The sequence below is a fragment of the Leucopleurus acutus genome, assembly GCF_964270905.1.
Source record: "Leucopleurus acutus genome assembly, chromosome: 17".
Classification (NCBI taxonomy): Eukaryota; Metazoa; Chordata; class Mammalia; order Artiodactyla; family Delphinidae; genus Leucopleurus; species Leucopleurus acutus.
Window position 1 is genome coordinate 1,305,507 of NC_139159.1, and position 12,577 is coordinate 1,318,083.

Sequence of the window (12,577 nt, forward strand, 5' to 3'; positions counted from 1 at the left end):
TTGAAGAATGCAAGGCTGGTGATGCCTGGCACGTCCTATTCAATTTCCTGTATGTCTCCTGCAAAAGTCAGGTGAGTCCCGGTGAAAGATTGAACAGTTGCCGTAGTCGAAGCCACTGCAGGAACGCGCTGTGCCACTGAGGGGGCCTCTGATTTGTGCTACTGATCCGGCCATCTTCTTGGTACTCATTACCAACGGTAACGTTGATCAAGCGCAGGTTTCACCTGAGAAGGGTAAACATTCTGTTACATAGACTGAAGGTATGTCGATCGTTCTGACGTCCACAGGAAGCCCTGCTGGTTCATGGACATTTTGCTAAATGAACATGGTGAGCAGGAAGTGTTAGGTCCTGTGAACGCCTCAGAAAGCATGCAGGTAAACCCCAGTAAGATGCAAACACTTCATTAGTGAAGATCAGTGAAGATTAGAAGCCGAAAGATCTTAGGCAATTTAGGATAACCCTCTGAGGCAGGGGACGGCAAATCACAGCTCACAGGCAAGACTCTTATTTGGTGAATAAAGTTTTATTGGAACACAGCCATGCTCATCAACACATTATCTATGGCTCCTTTCAAGCTGTAAGAGCAGAGTTAAATGGTCGTGGCAGAGAACACATAGCCCACAATAGTAAAATATGTACTATGTGGTCCTGTAAGAAAAAAATTTGCTGGACCTTCCTATAAGATAAAGGACAGCTAGTTGTACCTGACATCCGCATTGGTGTGAAAAATTCAAAGCATTTAGAGAGCTTCTTTGGAATTTAGAGGTAGCATACAGTGCATTTGGAAACATGGCTCTGATCTGTTTGTCAGAAGATATAAAAAGATTCAAGTTTTAGGAGGAGCTCAAGACAAGAATGGGCCCTATAGCAGGTCTGGGTTGCAATGCAAACTCTTCTGCCCCTTGGGTCATGAGAGTAGGCAGAAGACCCAAAGGTAAATCTAGAAACTCACCTTTGATGGACAGTGATGCTTTGTGCAGCTCGGATAGAACAATTAGCGGGAGTTCTGGAGCTTTTTCAAAAGTAGCTGCTGCCACCATGCTACTGAAACTCGTGGGGACTGAGACATGGCTGGGCAACTCAAGGAGAAGCGCAGTGGAGCTAACCCTCATGAACTGGATATTATCGGATGCAATGATCCGTAAGCTTGAGTAGGTGCAGCGATAATCCGTCACATGATGGGTTAGGAATAGTGGTGTCAGGCCCATGCGGGTCTAGTGCTACTTTTCCTCTGATGTACGTTCAAATCATAACCGTAGCAACAGACAGCTATCAACTGTATTTCCATATACAGGAAATGAGCAATCTGAAAATGAAATGAAGGAAACAATTTGGGGACGGGGCCACAGAAAATAACAAGCACGTCTTATAATACGTGTGAGGAGAAAAGAATACATTACTCTCAAAATCTTTGGGACAAAAACAAATTCCTTGAGGAAGAAGCACTTGCAGATGCTTTTCTGTTGTGGTGGTGCTTTGTTAGCTCTACTGAAAGCTGAGAAAATTCACATGATGCCTATAAAAGGGCTGATAAATGAGAAACGGCTTTCTTTGAAATAAAATTTAGGTATCAAAATTTAGACGTGATGAGTGGAAGTCATGTTTATTTGGACATTTGCCAGGAAGGAAGAAACACTGCTAAGGTGAAATGGTTGAACATTGATTTTTCCAATCCAGGCACTTTTTGAGTAAAAAATTTTAAAGATAATATTAACAGATAATTGGGGATCAATAGTTATATCACTTGTTTCCGATTACATCTTGCGAAAATGGTGTTCCAAATCATGTCCGAAAAAAATGTATTTTCAAATCCAGTTAAAAGGTAGAGATACTTCTGCTGGAATTCACCCATGATTTCAAATTCATTGTAAATAGAGAAAACATTTCTCTCCTAAGGACTAAATAATTCCAAACTAATGATACAATATTCTTTGTATCTCAAATTATACATGTTTTAAATTTTATTTTATTTAAATGTATTTATTTTTAGAGTTTTGTTGAAGAATAGCTGGCATACAATATACTGCACATACTTAAGATGAACAATTTGATGACCACTGACATGTCTATTTGTTGTTGAAACCATCACTTTGGTCAGGTGAGTGAAGGTAACCATTTCTGTCACCACAGATTAACTTGCATTTTCTCAGTTTATGAACATGGGATCATAAAATATGTACTCCTTTTAGGGGGAGGGGGCCTGGGTTTTTTCATTCATCATCATTAACTTAAGATGTGTCCATATTGTTGAGTGAATCCATCGTTCATTCTATTTTATTGCTGAGTGATACTCTTTTGTATGAATTCACTGCAGTTTGGTTATTCATTCCCCTGCTGGTGGGCCCCTGAGTTGTTTTCAATTTGGGGCTGTTGCTCTTATAAATAATGCTGATATGAACATTTCTGTACAAATGTATTTTCCATCCTTCTGGATAAATACTCAGGAGCAGAATGGCTGGATCACGTGGTAGGTGACTAACTTTTTAAAGAAATTTCTAAATTGCTTTCCAAAGTGGCTGTAACACTTTGCATCCTCACCAGCTCTGTGTGAGATGTCCCCTTCCTCATTTGTACGGTCAGACTTTGAACACTGGCCCTTCTAGTGAGTATGTAGTTGTATCACATCTTGGTTTTCATTTGTATCATGACTAAGGATGGTCAGCATATTTTCATGTGCTTATTTGTATGCACATATCTTTTAAACTCTAGTGTTATTCATGTATTTTGTGTATTTTCATGGGTTGTTTATTTTTCATTGAAATTTGAGAGGATATATGTATGTGTATATATATATATATATGTTTTTCTGAATACAAATCTTTAATAAGATATATCTGTTACAACTATTTTTTTTTCAGTCCATGGCTTTTCTTTTCATTCTCTTAAGTGTCTTCTAAAGGGTAGAAGTCCCTAAGCGTAATGAAGTCCAATTTACCCATTGTTTCATTTTGTGTGTTGCGTCTTGGTGTACTTTCTAAAAAAAAGTTGCCAACTCCAGGTCATACATAATTTATCCCATATTTTCCTGTGAAAAGCTTTATAGTTCTTGGTTTTGCATTTTGTTCTATGACAATATTCTGGACATCAGTAATTAAAAGGATGTCTTGGCAAAATAGTCAAGTTTTCCTGACCTTTGATTTAATGTAAGATGCTTCTGGAAATGACTGGTAAATGCTGCCTATTACAGGCTTGGTTTTAGAAATACTGACCCTTAGATAGTGTAGCATTGGGTTTGGTTTGTTGTTCTTATTTTTTTAATAAATAAAATAAAGCAAAACCCAAAACATACTTAACGGCTGTAGGTCGCTATGAGTGTAACTGAACTAGTCAGGCAAAAACCTGCTACGCTTATGAAAACAAACACTCTACTGTTGCTCTCCAAAAATAGGTGTCTGAAAATGACACCTAGAAGGAAAAATAATCCAAAGAAAAGCAATCAAAATTACATCAATATCAATATCATAGATGCTTCTATGATTTAATTAAAACAGAGCTAATCTATTTTATCCGGTTATACCGAATAGTAAAGGGACCAGAATGATCCAAGTTCTACCAAATAACTTCTTGCTAACTTATTCATTTCTAAAATTTTACTTGATGTGGTAGTAATGTACTCTTTTTAAAATGAAATAGTCCACAGAGGGAAAAAAAAAAAAGGTCACCCTCTATTATATTCTAGGTGCAAATATGGACTTGGAGTAAAAAAAAATCATCTAACATGGAAAGAAAGAGACTGAATAATGTAAATGAAAGTATAGAACCCAAATCGAGACCAAGGGACTAAAGTTTCACAAAATTCATAATTTTATGAAATGTGATACCACATGGAATTCTGCTGGTTAATCAGACCAATTTTTTCTTTAGCTTTATTTTTAAAATTATCCTTTAATTGCCTTAGTAGAAGGCATTTTGTATCGTTATAAAGTTAATTAACTTTTAGTATCATGTAATTCAAAAATAGATGGTATTCTTTGCTTGCAGGAATATATTCCACGTAGTTGGAAAGATAGTAAACCACAGTTCAGCTTCCACTCCTCCTTTCCAGTCCACATAAGGGGTTACTTTTGGGGTTTCTAGTTTATCAACTCCTATTAAAAAAACAAAGGTATCAACAGTATCCTGTATGGTGGTGACTGGGGCCGTCTCTGGCATCATTTTCATCTTAGAAAACGTCAGAGCCTTCAGATCCAAGTGCCTGTGCTTCCCTTGGCACTTGGCCATCGTCACCCTGGAAGAGAAGGTCGTCCAGCTTGTTTCATCTAGACTTTGAGGAAACAACGTGTTCACCTAGAAGTTTTAGGCAACACGGGCAATTCTCTGTGTGGCGTGGCTTGAGCCACCTTTGCCACATTGACTCAATGGTTGTAGGACCAAAGCCCCAGAACGAGGGCAAAGCACAGCTGGGCATGGAGCTCAGTGGGCTCCAAACCTTGTTCCTCAGACCGCAGTCACACCTGGAGGATCATCAAAAGCGCAGACCCTCAGACCTCTACCCACATCTAACAAATCGAGTCTGAATCTGCACTGCCCAGGATCTGCCCTATAACCTGTGTGGGGTATTCTCACAGGCAAATGAGTGGAAGGACAAATTTCTTTCTGAGACCAGTCTGGCTTTATTAGGGGAGGTAGAAGCTATCTTTCTGTGACTCTTTCAGTGAGTCAGAAGCTGCTCAGTGTTTTCAAGGACGACTGGGCAGCAGTGGGGTTACAGCCTCGGGGCGACAGCCAGCATCTTTCGGGACTGTGGGCTCTGAGCCTGCGCTCGCCCTCCTTCCTATGCAGCAGCCCGCCCCACGCCGCCCAAGAGAGAAAAGTGGGGTTATTTAACCCAGAAATTCTTCCCTCGCTAGCAGAGTGAACACAGTAACAGCTATCACTTTAGTTTTTGTACATGCCCGAGAAAATGTGAATTAAAGCTGGATGAACTTAACTTAGGAGAGTAATCGTTTCATATACATAAAAACCATGATTACAGGGTGATATGTAAACACACCTTCTGCAGTTTCATGTGTTAATTTTTCATCTTTGGGGCACAGTCTTTTTAAAATAATGATCAGCTTTTGAAGTAGATTCTGATGCTTCGTCAGCAGGTTTTTGTTTTCCGGTTTCCAAAAGATTCGTGTCATCACTACTGTCTCATGGTGGATAATAATGGTGAGAGCATATCTTGTGCAGGTTATACACAAATCATCAATATTTTGAGTACTCTGATATCTAATTTCTCATTAATATACACTTGAATTTTTGAGCTCTCTGATGCGCATCTTTTCATCCTTTAAAAGGGTTATCCAACTAAACGAAATAAATACAAAGTTACAGATTTTTAAAATAATTGAAAAAAACTGCTGTACCAAGAGTGTTTACTTTCCATCTTTTCTATGACAGGACTACTCAACTTCTATTACACACGTACTTTATGCGCCTATAAACCATAATTCTCAAGGATTCCCGTTGCCCGTCCCCCCACCCCACTTGTGCCCTGGCCCTTCACGCGGGCCAAGGCACAGCCCGTGGAGCTGGAAGGGAACAGGCAGTGTCATCAGCATCTCACTTGTCTCCTGCCTGCCACAAAGGCTAGAAGAAGCAAACCGTCTCTACAAACTACTTGCAACTGCTTATCAGTTAATCAGCAAATGGGCCAGATGGGAAGGGTTAGCAAAAGAGGGTGAACGATCATTGTTTGTATTTCAGAATTAACCACATATTGAAACGAGATCTCTGATCACTGTACCTGCAATTCATATACTCCTACATGAGACTCAGCAGAAGGAAAATACAAAATGCAGGTAATATATGAAACTAGCCTAGCTTTGAATATAATCATTATTAATAATATTATAAATATTATCATCCAGGAAGTGCTAGGCTGGTCATGATTCCAGAACACTATGTGTAAAATGGGGCTATCGCAAGGAAGCACGGGAAACTGTCACCCTACTGACACCAACGCTAAGTCATGGCTGATTTTGGTCCAGTTACCGGTCCCCAGCATGAATCCTAAGCCCGGGTGATCTGACCTCAACGTAAACCACTTTCAACTACCAAAGCAGCTCATTAAAAGACAGGGTGTCCTTGAAACTCAGGATGTTCCTGTCTACTTCCTCCTTCACTGCGTCTTGGAAACCTGGAGCCGCTGAGCCTGACGGGCACTGTCCTTTGCAGCAATTAAACAGCACGTGAAGCCGTGGCTCACGTCCCTTTGACACACGTTACCCTGGTCATGAGTTCTTGGTGATTCATGTAAAACACTAAATATGCCTGCTGGTTTTAATTTTTAAACAAACCTATTCTGGCCAAGATTATTCTAACAGGATATAATATTTTCATGCCATATAAGAGCTTTACAAGTCTGGGATCTTCCCGGACTGGGGCACGAACCCGTGTCCCCTGCATCGGCAGGCGGACTCTCAACCACTGCACCACCAGGGAAGTCCTGTATGACCCCTTTTTAAACCTCAGAGAGATTTAAGGCGGCACCGGATCAAAGCTTTCAGAAAGACAAAGGCCTCTGAAGGACTCACGTGTGTGCCTCGTGACGTTCTGTTTAGAAATACACTTGTAAGCATGTTAGGTGGAGCTCTACAGGAGCTCAAAGTAGAGAAGGCACATCTCAAAGCGATTTGTCCTTGGACTTTTGCTCTATTGGCATAAACCCCAATGCAATTAGTAGAAAATCCACACAATTTCTAAGAGAATTGTTCTGATGGCAACTCCACTGCCTTGAACTTAAAAGCACAGAGAAGGTGCCAAGTGCAGAGAGGCCCTTGGAGCCCCAGCTGTTGATTGTCAGGAAGCAGGATGTGACTCCCAGAGAGAGACAGAAACAGAGAGAGAGAGAGCCTAAGGAAGTCACATCATGCAGTCCTGGGCCCTAATCAAACACTGGTTTGATAAGGTCTTTGAACTAATCGAGCTGGAGGCCCTTGAGCTCCAGGCTTGTTGATAGTGAGGTGCTCCTATGAAGCCTCCAGAAAAAGCAATGATAAAAGTGGATTTAAAAAACATTTAAAGATGCTGGAGAGCATCCAAGAGAAAAAAGAAAGAAAGAAAGAAAGAAAGAAAGAAGAGAAAGAAAGAAAGAAAGAAAGAAAGAAGAAGAAAGAAAGAAAGAAAGAAAGAAAGAAAGAAAGAAAGAAAGAAAGAAAGAGAGAAGAAAGAAAGAAAGAAAGAAAGAAAGAAAGAAAGAAAGAGAGAAAGAAAGAAAGAAAGAAAGAAAGAAAGAGAGAGAAAGAAAGAAAGAAAGAAAGAAAGAAAGAAAGAAAGAGAGAAAGAAAGAAAGAAAGAAAGAAAGAAGAAAGAAAGAGAAAGAAAGAAAGAAAGAAAGAAAGAAAGAAAGAAAGAAAGAAAGAAAGAAAGAAAGAAAGAAAGAAAGAAAGAAAGAAAGAAAGAAAGAAAGAAAGAAAGAAAGAAAAGAAAGAGAGAAAGAAAGAAAGAAAGAAAGAAAGAGAGAAAGAAAGAAAGAAAGAAAGAAAGAAAGAAAGAAAGAAAGAAAGAAAAGAAAGAGAGAAAGAAAGAGAGAAAGAAAGAAGAAAGAAAGAAAGAAAGAAAGAAAGAAGAAAAGAGAGAAAGAAAGAAAGAAAGAAAGAGAGAAAGAAAGGCAAAGCAGTGTTTATTCTCAGAAGTGCACATGGAAGGAGCCAGAGCTGTGAGTTTCTGCCTTTTTGGTGTAAGGCTGCTCCCAGGGCTCAGGCCTCTGGGCGAAGAAAACTGCAGCTCGCCGTCCAATGCTGGGAAAACAGTTAACATTCTAAGAGCAAGTGTTAGCCGTGAGAGACCGCGTACGGCATGAAGCTTGAACTTGCTCAGAGGCGCAGAGGCGCTTCCCAGACGGCCCAGCAGAGAAGAGCCAGAAGCCAGGGGGAATGCAACGTAAAGCGCAGTGACAGAAGGCTTGTGATTTTGCTGTTTTAAAATCAACTTTGCTGAGGTATAATGTAAAACAAGAATATGTTCTATTTTAAATATAGCTCATCAGCTTTAACAAATGCACACAGTCTAAATCGCTACCATCGACAGGATATGCAACATTTCCACCCCCCCAATTTCCTGTTGCTCCTTTACTCTGTGCCCACAAGGTCCTGGCCAGGTCTGATCTGCTTTATGTCACCATTGCTTTGTTTTTTTCTAGATTTCACAGATATACAGTTGTACACGGTTGGTAGTTTTGGGGTGTGGCGTCTGTAAGTTACTGTGATCCTTTTGAGACGTATGCGTGTCGTTGACTGTGTCAGTAGTTCATTCTTTTTATTCCTGTGGGTTTGTGTGCTGACATTGACTTACCCATTCATCAGTCTATGACACACTGGTGTTTTTTCTAGCTTTCTCTCATTTGAATAAACATTTGGGTACAAGTCATTACGTGGGCATGTTTTTATATCTCTCGGGTGAGTGGCTAGGAGTGTGAATACTGGGTCACGTGGAAAGTGTAGATCTAACTTTATAAAAACACAGCAACACAAGATGAACCACTACCACCACCTACCAAACTGCTTTCTCAAGTTGCTGAACCCTCTGGAATTCTCACAAACAATATACTAGAATTCCTGTTGCCCCACATTTTTGCCAACACTTGGTACTATCAGGGTTTTTTTAGTCATTGTAATAAGTATTTAATTGGATCTCACTGTGGTTTTAATTTGTATTTCCCTTATGACTAATGATGTTGAATATTTTTTCATGTACTTCTTGTCCATTTGTATATCTTCTATGATGATGTGTCTATTCAAACCTATTACACATTGAAAAATTTTTTTGATTTTTTTTTTGGAGGGGAGAGGATAAATGTACTAAAACTAATATAGAAATAACTTCCTGCTCTAACAATAGCTATGCTTTTTGCAGTGAGTACCTGGGATGTATAAAAACGTTAAAGTTATCTTTTTCAAATAGAAAATATAAATATGTTGAACATTTTGAGCTGAACAAGGTCACCCAGGCTTAAACTTGTGTTTGTCGCACTCCACTTATAACTTTTCTACTGGATCCAAAGCCAATTGCCATGGACGGTGGCCTTTATCTGCTCAGTTAATATTGTTCAGTTCACGTTGGGAAAGGGCTTGGCCTGACTTATTGCCACGTCTTCATCATCTTTGTGTAATAACGGCGGTCAATCCCCCATGTTTTGCTGCTAGGAAAGTAACTGGAGATTAAAAGCAAAACGAAACAACAATCCGGAAGTATCTCCAGAGCCCTTAGTACTTTACTCTGGGAGGTGACAGTCCCCAGAGGGGACGAGGGTCTGGAGCCCAGGGAGCTCTGGACCCTCCCGTCCTCCTGGGGCAGCCGGGTCACTGCCTGGGCCAGAGCAGGAGTCTGGCAGCATCTCCCTGGAGGAGGGGACCCGTGTGGCGTGAGGAGGGAAGAGAGGGGCTGGGGCCTGCGTGGTGGGTGAGGGCACAGGGAGGAGGCTGGAGCTTGGTGCATGTCCAGGGCAGGTGTCTGGGTACACGGGTCTGAGCAGAGAGACTGGTGAGGAATGCACAGAGTGAGGAATGAACATTCATACGGGGCTACTGGGCATCACACAGAGAGAGGAGAATGCTTTTTGTTATTCTTACTTTTTTTAATTTTTATTTTAGATTGGAATATAGTTGATTTACAAGCTTGTGTGAGTTTCAGGTATACAGCAAAGTGGTTCAGTTATACATATACATGTATCTGTTCTTTTTCAAATTCTTTTCGCGTTTAGGTTATTAGAGAATATGGAGTAGAGCTCCCTGTGCTGCACAGTAGTAGGTCCTTGTTGGTTATCTATTTTATATATACTAGTGTGTATATGTCAATGGACTGGGCTTCTTCAAATGCAAATTTATGCAGAGACTGAACGCTGTGGAGCTTGGCAATTCACGTGGTGACGAGCAAGATGAACTATGTTGTTTCTCTTTTCCTGGTCCTTAAACACTATGGCTATCAGCGTTTTCACTTGTTTCAACCAGCACCAACATAAGCTTATATATATACATTTCTATCTCTTTTTGTTCTTAATTTCTCCACTGAATTTAAAGTGTATACATCCCATTCCTGCCAACCATGCTTTGCTTTTACTCACTGCAGACGTGTCATCTGACCCACAGCTGGATGGAAGTCAGCATTTCACACTGGAGCTGTTCTTTGTCTGAGGCTCTGTCCCAGTCAGCGGGTCCCCATCCGCCGTCTGCCGAGGCCGGAATTCAAGGGACTTCTTCACCTCCGACCCTCAGCCAGTCACATCTCCCCGGCTTTACTTCTAAGCCTCCCACCGCCTGTTCTCAACCTTTCCTGTCCAGGCCCTGCCCCTCTCCCCCAGATGCCTTGCCCTCGTTCTGTCCTCCTAAAATCTCCAACCTTGGACAAGTGACCATCTTTCTGTATCTCATTTTTTAAAATCTATAAAAAACAGAGACCGTTTACTCTAGTTTTCCTTGAAAGTCATGGCTGGTACGTGTTGTTTCAGCATAATTATTAAACGGCATCCCCTTCCCCTCTCAAATGGATGGTACGTGGTGCTGTCACTCTAAGCACTGATAGTTAAAGTAAAGGATTCAGGGCTGCACCAGGCAAACGGCAAGCACTCTGCAAACGTCGTCTGTCACAGTCACAAAGGATTGTTACAATGTCAGTCTCTCCTGCCAGGCTTGCTCCCACCCCAGGTTCTAGGAGATGCCATCCCTGCACACATCTTGATCCACCTCCAACCTGCCCCCCACCATCCCCCCACCCCCATCCACACACCCCCCCCCCCCACACACACACACACTCAGGTAATACCGAGTCATCCTTAAACCCGCAGGCGTCTTCTCTAGGATGGACCCCAGGGATGCTTTTTATGCGCTGCCTTTGCCCGCACATCTCTTTTGGAGATCACTATGTTCTCTTTGTGTCTACTCCAGTTGATATTAGCTCCTTAAAAAGGGCGATTGTGCTTTGTTTCCTTTGGGGGTCCATGGCCTTGCATGAGTGCTGACCGCAGGGCATACCCTCCATACCTGGTGCTGGCCCCAACGTTTGTCCTCAGTGCTGAGAGAGCAGTCAGCACCTCCCCTGAGCACAGGGGCGGCACGCGTGGGATTCTTCCCCATCGCCTTCCTCTGACTAGGAGTTTCCCTGGCAACCCATCTTTATGCAGTCCTCTAACTTCCCTGTTCCACCTCAGAACATCTAATTTATTTTCAAAGACTTGGCTTCATGGCTAAAAACTGCTGGAATCTGCCAATTTTAGACCCTCAAATTTGCAGGAGCCTAAAAAGGGCCAGTTTGTTTCTATTTCTTCATTTTAAAATACACTAAAACACAATCTGAAACAGAACCTAGAATGGTTTCTTTAAAGAGCGTGTACCACTTAATGGGAATGAATTTGTTCTTTTAATTGAGATTGCATGAGTTCACTGGGGGCTTGAAGGTGAGGATGGGAAGCAAGAAAAAGAACTGCTCTAGCTGACGTGAGCTTTATTTCCTGTTGTGACAGAGAGAGTCTGTCGCCTTTAATTTTTCTGTCTAATGCGATGTGCTCTGAGCTCCCCTACCCTGCTGATCGGATAGGGGTTCTGTGTCATCATTTACTTTGGACGCCTTCTTCTTCCTGCTCAGTTCCCCGTGGCCACCTGAAGGGGACCCTACCTGCTCTGTAACATTCGGGAACTTTGGTCCAAGCACGGTCGTCATGGGTGGTACACTCTTGGAGAAGGTGGCCGCCTGCTCTGGGGTCAGCTTTGGGGAGAAGGGCCTTTCCCAGCTTCTTGGGCTGGGGGTTTTAAATTAATCCACAGAAATTCACTTTTAAGGCTCTTGCCTCTCCTGCACCCTGAAGTTGTGTGGTGGGTGGACTCTGTGATGAAAAACATTAGCCTCCGTCACCTTCCCAATCCTGGGAGACACTGCCTCAGGTAGCTACGCGCCCCTCCCCCCTCTTCTCCCACTAATTCTAAACTTCTTACTTTTAGGACAATTCAGTTCTTTCTGAAAACAAGAGTTCTTCACTCTGAAGGGGGTTATGGAAAGGAAGTTCCAGAAATTCACATCTCAAGCCTGTTATATTGAAATCTCTCCTCACCCTGGGGTTGGGGAGGGGAGGAAAAGGCCCATGGAAAGACACAATATTCTTTTTTTTTTTTTACATCTTTATTGGAGTATAATTGCTTTACAATGGTGTGTTAGTTTCTGCTTTATAACAAAGTGAATCAGCTATACATATATGTATGTTCCCATATCCCTTCCCTCTTGCACCTCCTTCCCACCCGCCCTGTCCCACCCCTCCAGGCAGTCACAAAGCACCGAGCTGATCTCCCTGTGCTATGCGGCTGCTTCCCACTAGCTATCTACCTTATATACAATGCAATATTACTCAGCCATAAAAGGAAACGAAATTGAGCTATTTGTAATGAGGTGGATAGACCTAGAGTCTGTCATACAGAATGAAGTAAGTCAGAAAGAGAAAGACAAATACCGTATGCTAACATATATTTAAGGGAAAAAAATGTCACAATATTCATTTTTCAATTCTTTCTGATATTTCTATGTCAGGAGGGATTAGTCTTGTATTGAGATACTAGATACCAGTCACATGATTACTTACTGAACACACGTGCCAGTGGTTTCCTT